Source organism: Heptranchias perlo, chromosome 1, assembly GCF_035084215.1.
Source record: "Heptranchias perlo isolate sHepPer1 chromosome 1, sHepPer1.hap1, whole genome shotgun sequence".
Classification (NCBI taxonomy): Eukaryota; Metazoa; Chordata; class Chondrichthyes; order Hexanchiformes; family Hexanchidae; genus Heptranchias; species Heptranchias perlo.
In genome coordinates this window covers 8597848-8605712 of record NC_090325.1, presented here as the reverse complement: position 1 = coordinate 8605712, position 7865 = coordinate 8597848, and the positions used below count along the sequence as shown (strand labels likewise).

The 7865-nt window shown below is 44.6% G+C and overlaps 1 pseudogene; it reads right to left on the bottom strand.

Annotated features, from left to right (window-relative positions):
- Positions 1–358: 358 nt before the first annotated feature.
- On the bottom strand, positions 359–1403 carry LOC137322857 (uncharacterized; annotated as a pseudogene).
- Positions 1404–7865: the final 6462 nt, after the last annotated feature.

Genomic DNA, 7865 nt, shown 5'->3' with positions numbered 1-7865 from the left:
ATTTAGTTGCAGGCTATTCCCATATATGATTCAACTGCAATTAGTAATCCATACATAATAGATATATAAATCACACACACACAAAACACACACAGACACAGACACTAACACAGACACACACAAACGCTAACACCGACACACACAGACACTAACACAGACACTAACACAGACACACACAAACGCTAACACCGACACACACAGACACTAACACAGACATTAACACCGACACACACAAACACAAACACAGACACACATAAACACTAACACCAACACATACAAACACAAATACAGACACACACAGACACTAACACTGACACACACAAACACACACAGACACTAAAACCGACAGACACAAACACACACAAACACTAACACATACACAAACACAAACATTGACACATACAAACACAAATACTGACACACAAACACAAATACAGACACTCAAACACCAACACAGACACACACAAACACTAACACCGACACACAAAAACACAAACACAGACACACACAAACACAAATACAGACACTCACAAACACCAACACAGACACACACAAACACTAACACCGACACACACAAACACAAACACAGACACACACAAACACTAACACCGACACACACAAACACTAACACAGACACACAAACACAAACAAACAAACACAAATACAGACACTCACAAACACAATCACAGACACACACAAACACTAACACCAACACACAAAAACACAAACACAGACACACACAAACACTAACACAGACATATAAACACAAATACAGACACTCACAAACACAGACACACACAAACACTCACACTGACACACAAACACAGACACACACAAACACTAACAGAGACACACAAACACAAATACAGACACACAAACAGCAACAAGACACACAAACACAAACACACAAACACAAATACAGACACTCACAAACACAAACATCGACACACAAACACAAACACAGACACACACAAACACAGATACACACAAACACTGACACACACAAACACAAACACAGACACACAAACACAGACACACACAAACACTAACACAGACACACACAAACACTAACACAGACACACAAACACAAACCATCAAACACAAATACAGACACTCACAAACACAATCACAGACACACAAAAACACAAACACACACACACACAAACATACAAATACAAACACAGACGCATACAAACACAGATGCACACAAACACTAACACCGACACACATAAACACAAACACAGACACACACAAACACTAACACAGACACACAAACACAAGCACAGACACACACAAACACTAACACAGACACACACAAACACTAAAACAGATGCACAAACACAAATACAGACACTCACAAACACAAAACAGACACACAAACACAAACAAACAAACACCAACACAGACACTGTATCACAGCAGGAAGATTCCCCCCAGTCTCTGTGTGTTAGTGACACTGTATCACAGAGGGAAGATTCCCCCAGTCTCTGTGTGTTAGTGACACTGTATCACAGAGGGAAGGTTCCCCCTGGTCTCTGTGTGTTTTGACACTGTATCACAGAGGGAAGATTCCCTCTGGTCTCTGTGTGTTAGTGACACTGTATCACAGCGGGAAGATTCCCTCTGGTCTCTGTGTGTTAGTGACACTGTATCACAGAGGGAAGATTCCCTCTGGTCTCTGTGTGTTAGTGACACTGTATCACAGCGGGAAGATTCCCCCGGTCTCTGTATGTTAGTGACACTGTATCACAGAGGGAAGATTCCCGCTGGTCTCTGTGTGTTAGTGACACTGTATCACAGCGGGAAGATTCCCGCTGGTCTCTGTGTGTTAGTGACACTGTATCACAGCGGGAAGATTCCCCCGGTCTCTGTATGTTAGTGACACTGTATCACAGAGGGAAGATTCCCACTGGTCTCTGTGTGTTAGTGACACTGTATCACAGAGGGAAGATTCCCCCGGTCTCTGTGTGTTGCTTTCTTTTATTTATTCTCGGGATGTGAGCATTGTGGCGAGGCCGGCATTTATTGCCCTTGAGAAGGTGGTGGTGAGCCGCCTTCTTGAACCGCTGCAGTCCGTGTGGTGAAAGTTCTCCCACAGTGCTGTTAGGAAGGGAGTTCCAGAATTTTGACCCAGCGACGATGAAGGAACGGCGATATATTTCCAAGTCGGGATGGTGTGTGACTTGGAGGGGAACGTGCAGGTGGTGTTGTTCCCATGTACCTGCTGCTCTTGTCCTTCTAGGTGGTAGAGATCGCAGGTTTGGGAGGTGCTGTCGAAGAAGCCTTGGCAAGTTGCTGCAGTGCATCCTGTAGATGGTACACACTGCAGCCACAGTGCGCCGGTGGTGAAGGGAGTGAATGTTTAGGGTGGTGGATGGGGTGCCAATCAAGTGAGCTGCTTTGTCCTGAATGGTGTCGAACTTCTTGAATGTTGTTGGAGCTGAACCCATCCAGGTAAGTACTGACTGTTACAGTTTTGGCCCATTTAAACATAGAATTATAGAATCATACAGCAGAGAAGGAGGCCATTCAGCCCATCGTCCCATTGCTGGCTCTTTGAAAGAGTTATCCAATTAGTCCCACTCCCCTGCTCTTTCCCCAAAGCCCTGCAATTTTTTCTCCTTCAAGTATTTATCCAATTCCCTTTTGAAAGTTACTATTGAATCTGCTTCCACCGCCCTTTCAGGCAGTGCATTCCAGATCATAACAACTCGCTGTGTAAAAAAAATTCTCCTCATCTCCCCTCTTTTATTTTGCCAATTAATTTAAATCTGTGTCCTCTGGTTACCGACCCTCCTGCCACTGGAAACAGTTTCTCCTTATCTACTCTATCAAAACCCTTCATGATTTTGAACACCTCTATTAAATCTCCTCTTAACCTTCTGCTCTGAGGAGAATAATCCCAGCTTCTCCAGTCTCTCCACATAACTGAAGTCCCACATCCCTGGTGCCATAGAACCATAGAAAAGATACAGCACAGAAGGGGGCCATTCGGCCCATCATGTCCACGCCGGCTCGAAGAACAACCAGGTGCCCATTCTAATCCCACCTTCCAGCACCCGGTCCGTAGCCCTGCAGCTTACAGCACTTTAGGTGCAGGTCCAGGTACTTTTTAAAAGAGTTGAGGGTCCCTGCCTCTACCACCAATTCAGGCAGCGAATTCCATACACCCACCACCCTCTGGGTAAAAAAGTTTTTCCTCATGTCCCCTCTAATCCTTCTGCCAATCAGCTTAAATCTATGTCCTCTAGTTCTTGAACTCTCCGCTAGGGGAAACAGGTACTTCCTGTTTACTCTATCTAGGCCCCTCATAATTTTGTACGCCTCAATCAAGTCTCCCCTCAGCCTCCTCTGCTCCAAGGAAAACAACCCCAGCCTATCCAATCTCTCCTGGTAGCTGCAATTTTCAAGCCCTGGCAACATTCTTGTAAATCTTCTCTGCACTCTCTGGAAGGGCCTACCTGTTCTATCCTACTCTCTTCAAAACTGGGTGGTGTCCCTTTATAGCCGTTGCCTCTTCACTTAGGCTTCTCAATTTGAAAAACCCTTCATATAAATTATAAATAGAAATATTTAATCTAGAAGCCGCTGTAATTAGTATCAATTATACAACTGTTTTAAATGAAGTTAGCGCACATTTTATGCAAAATTCACCAACTTACCAAAAGCAACGTGATAAACTATCCGAACCATTCTGACTTATGGACACAATGGTTCCTAATATAAGATCGCGTTGTTTAACTTACTTGATTTTTTTTTAGGTGAGGCTGCGGGACAGAAACTCGGACTGTGGAATTGTTCCGTGCTTGATGCTCAAATTCACTATCTGTCCACTTGCCACGTCCAAGGCCCGCCGTTCGCTGAGCAGGTAATAGATTCCGTGAGTTGTTCTGTTAAGTGAACACTGGTGGGTGAAGGTGAATTAAAATAAATCTGTCCTGCCTTCTCCCCCGCCCCCCCCCCCCCCAGTCAGTGGGACCATTAGACTGCGCCCTGACCAGCACCCTCTCACTGCAGGAGTCCTGTTCATTTACCCGTTGGGTCATTTTTACACATCATAGAAATGACAGCGGATATATAAAGAAACTTAGCGAATGTGAGCATGAGTACGAGCGAGTCTGTGTTTGTGTGTATGTGTGTAAATAGGTGCATGAGTGTGTGTGTTTATGTTTGTTTGATTGTGTGAATGAGCGAGTGAGTGATTGAATGTACGTTTGCGTGAAAATGTATGTATGAGTGAAGTGTCTGTGTGAATGCGAGTATACTTTTGAAGAGGTGACTAAAGTAGTGGACAGGGGAATGTCAATGGATGCTATTTATATGGACGTCCAGAAGGCATTTGATAAAGTCCCACATAAGAGACTGTTAGCTAAGATAGAAGCCCGTGGAATCGAGGGAAAAGTACGGACTTGGTTAGGAAGTTGGCTGAGCGAAAGGCGACAGAGAGTAGGGATAATGGGAAGGTACTCACATTGGCAGGAAGTGACTAGTGGAGTCCCGCAGGGATCTGTCTTGGGGCCTCAATTATTCACAATATTTATTAACGACTTAGATGAAGGCATAGAAAGTCTCATATCTAAGTTTGCCGATGACACAAAGATTGGTGGCATTGTAAGCAGTGTAGATGAAAACATAAAATTACAAAGGGATATTGATAGATTAGATGAATGGGCAAAACTGTGGCAAATGGAATTCAATGTAGACAAATGTGAGGTCATCCACTTTGGATCAAAAAAGGATAGAACAGGGTACTTTCTAAATGGTAAAAAGTTAAAAACAGTGGATGTCCAAAGGGACCTAGGGGTTCAGGTACATAGATCATTGAAGTGTCACGAACAGGTGCAGAAAATAAACAATAAGGCTAATGGAATGTTGGCCTTTATATCTAGAGGACTGGAGAACAAGGGGGCAGAAGTTATGCTGCAGCTATACAAAACCCTGGTTAGACTGTACCTGGAGTACTGTGAGCAGTTCTGGGCACCGCACCTTCAGAAGGACATATTGGCCTTGGAGGGAGTGCAGCGTAGGTTTACTAGAATGATACCCGGACTTCAAGGGTTAAGTTACGAGGAGAGATTACACAAATTGGGGTTGTATTCTCTGGAGTTTCGAAGGTTAAGGGGTGATCTGATCGAAGTTTATAAGATACTAAGGGGAACGGATAGGGTGGATAGAGAGAAACTATTTCCGCTGGTTGGGGATTTTAGGAGTAGGGGGCACAGTCTAAAAATTAGAGCCAGACCTTTCAGGAGCGAGATTAGAAAACATTTCTACACACAAAGGGTTGTAGAAGTTTGGAACTCTCTTCTGCAAACGGCAATTGATACTAGCTCAATTACTAAATTTAAATCTGAGATAGATAGCTTTTTGGCAACCAAAGGTATTAAGGGATATGGGCCAAAGGCAGGTATATGGAGTTAGATCACAGATCAGCCATGATCTTATCAAATGGCAGAGCAGGCACGAGGGGCTGAATGGCCTACTCCTGTTCCTATGTTCCTATGTTTCCTATGTACGAGTGAGGGAGGGCTTGAGTGTGAATGTATGAGTGAGTGTGAGTTTGCATTTATGTATGTATGGGTGTATGTATGTATGTGTGTATAGGAGTGTGGGTTTGTGAATGAATATGGGTTTGTGTGTATAAGTGTGAGCGGGTTTGTATGAGTGTGTTTATGAATGTGTGAGCGTGTGTTTGTGTGTATGAGTGAGTGTGTTTGTGTGCCAGTGTATGACTGAGTGTGTGTTTGTGTGTGTGTTTGTATGTGTGAGTGTGTTTGTGTGTGTATAAGTGAGTGCGTATGTGTGTTTGTGTGTGTGTGTGTGTTTGTGTGTATCAATGTGTTTGTGTGTATGAGTGTGTATTTGTGTGTATGAGAGTGTGTTTGTGTGTGAGTGTGTGTGTGTATGAGTGAGTGTGTTTGTGTGAGTGAGTGTGTTTGTGTGCGAGTGTATGAGTGAGTGTGTGTATGAGTGAGTGTGTGTGTATGGACTGATTTCTCAGACACGAACACTTTCACTAATTACACAGAAACTGAAGAGACGCTAAACCGGTTGATGGCGCTACTTAGTTCCGCTTCCTTTACCGTTTGGTAAAACTTCTGGCGTGTTATTTAATGTGTTCGCTGAAATAAACGCATTCAAACACATGGAGGCAAGAAATGGAACAACTGTTAAAAACAAACACCTCCTGCTGAACATGTCGAGCTCCGCCTGCCAGTGAGTTTGCCGGTGCTGATATCAGCACTCCTGCTCCGTACAGGTCGAATTAGAACCAGCTCCCTGCATGGGATCACAGCACTGCACTGCTTTCAAAGATTGCAAACTGCAACTCAGAATCAGACAGAAGCTCAGTTACAATATGGCACAACACAGCTAGTGACACATCATCCTTCTCCCTCGGCTTTATAGGGTTGGTGCAAGCTTGTGAATAGTAAATACCAATTACAAATGCACGAAACGGATGTCACACAGAAGTAACAGCGGGTCTCTGACGTCACGAGGATGTAACACTGGATCTCTGATGTCACACATGAAAGCTACTTTTGGCTTCTCTCGTCAGAAGACAATAATCTTGGCCCCTTCGCTGTGACGTCTGGGTCATCTGATCCTCTGATGTCACGATGGGACGTCACAGCGATGTAAACATGCCCCTCTGACGTCACAGAAGTGCATGTCCCCAGCGGGGGAAGTGGGGAAATCCATCACAAGGGAGGAAGGAATAGTGACTGGACTTGGGGGAGGGGGAGGGCTTTGTGACCTGGGAAGCGGAAATGTCCCATCCCAGTTGAAGGTGAATGTGTTGAGCTTACAACAACGTGTTAAAACTCGCATCCATGTGTTCAAATCCCTCCGTGGCCTCGCCCCCCTCCCTATCTCTGTAACCTCCTCCAGCCCTACGACCCTCCGAGATCTCTGCGCTCCTCCAATTCTGGCCTCTTGTGCATCCCCGATTTCCTTCACCCCACCGTTGGCGGCCGTGCCTTCAGCTGCCTGGGCCCTAAGTTCTGGAATTCCCTCCCTAAACCTCTCCGCCTCTCTTTCCTCTTTTAAGACGCTCCTTAAAACCCACCTTTGACCTGTCCTAATATCTCCTTATGTGGCTCGGTGTCAAATTTTGTCTGATGATGCTCCTGTGAAGCGCCTTGGGATGATTTACAATGTTAAAGGCGCTATGTAAATGCATGTTGTTGTTGTTGGGGAATCAAGAACCGGGGCGGTGGGGGGGGGGGCATAACCTTAAGATTAGAGCTAGGCCATTCAGAAGCGAAATCAGGATGCACTTCTTCACACAAAGGAACATAGGAACAGGAATTGGCTATTTTGGAACTCTCTCCCCCAAAAGGCTTTCAAGACTGAGATCAACAGATTCTTGTTAGTTAAAGGTATTAAGGGATATGGATCAAAGACGGATAAATGGAGTTGAGGTGCCTATCAGTCATGATCTCATTGAATGGCGGAGCAGGCTTGAGGGGCCGAATGGCCTATTTCTGTTCCTATGTGTGTTCACGGAGTATTGTAGATCATCTGATGGTAGGACAGAATTAAGAATTTTAAAGGATTCAGAATGTACAGAGCGTCTGGAGGTGAAGCGAAAAAAGGAGGAAAATTAACGTAGTTCATTTTTTAAAATCCTTAGAGAGTTAGAGGATCATAAATACAACAGGTAGCTCTGGGGCAAACAAGAGAACGGTGGGAAGTACTTAACAAGGACCTACCTCCCTAATCTGTGTATGTGAGTGTATATGTGTCTGCGTGCTTGTATTTGCATGTGTCCCTCTCTGTTGTGTGCGTGTATATATTGATGGAATCATGGAAAAATTTACGGCACAGAAGGAGGCCACCCAGCCTAATCCCACTTTCCAGCA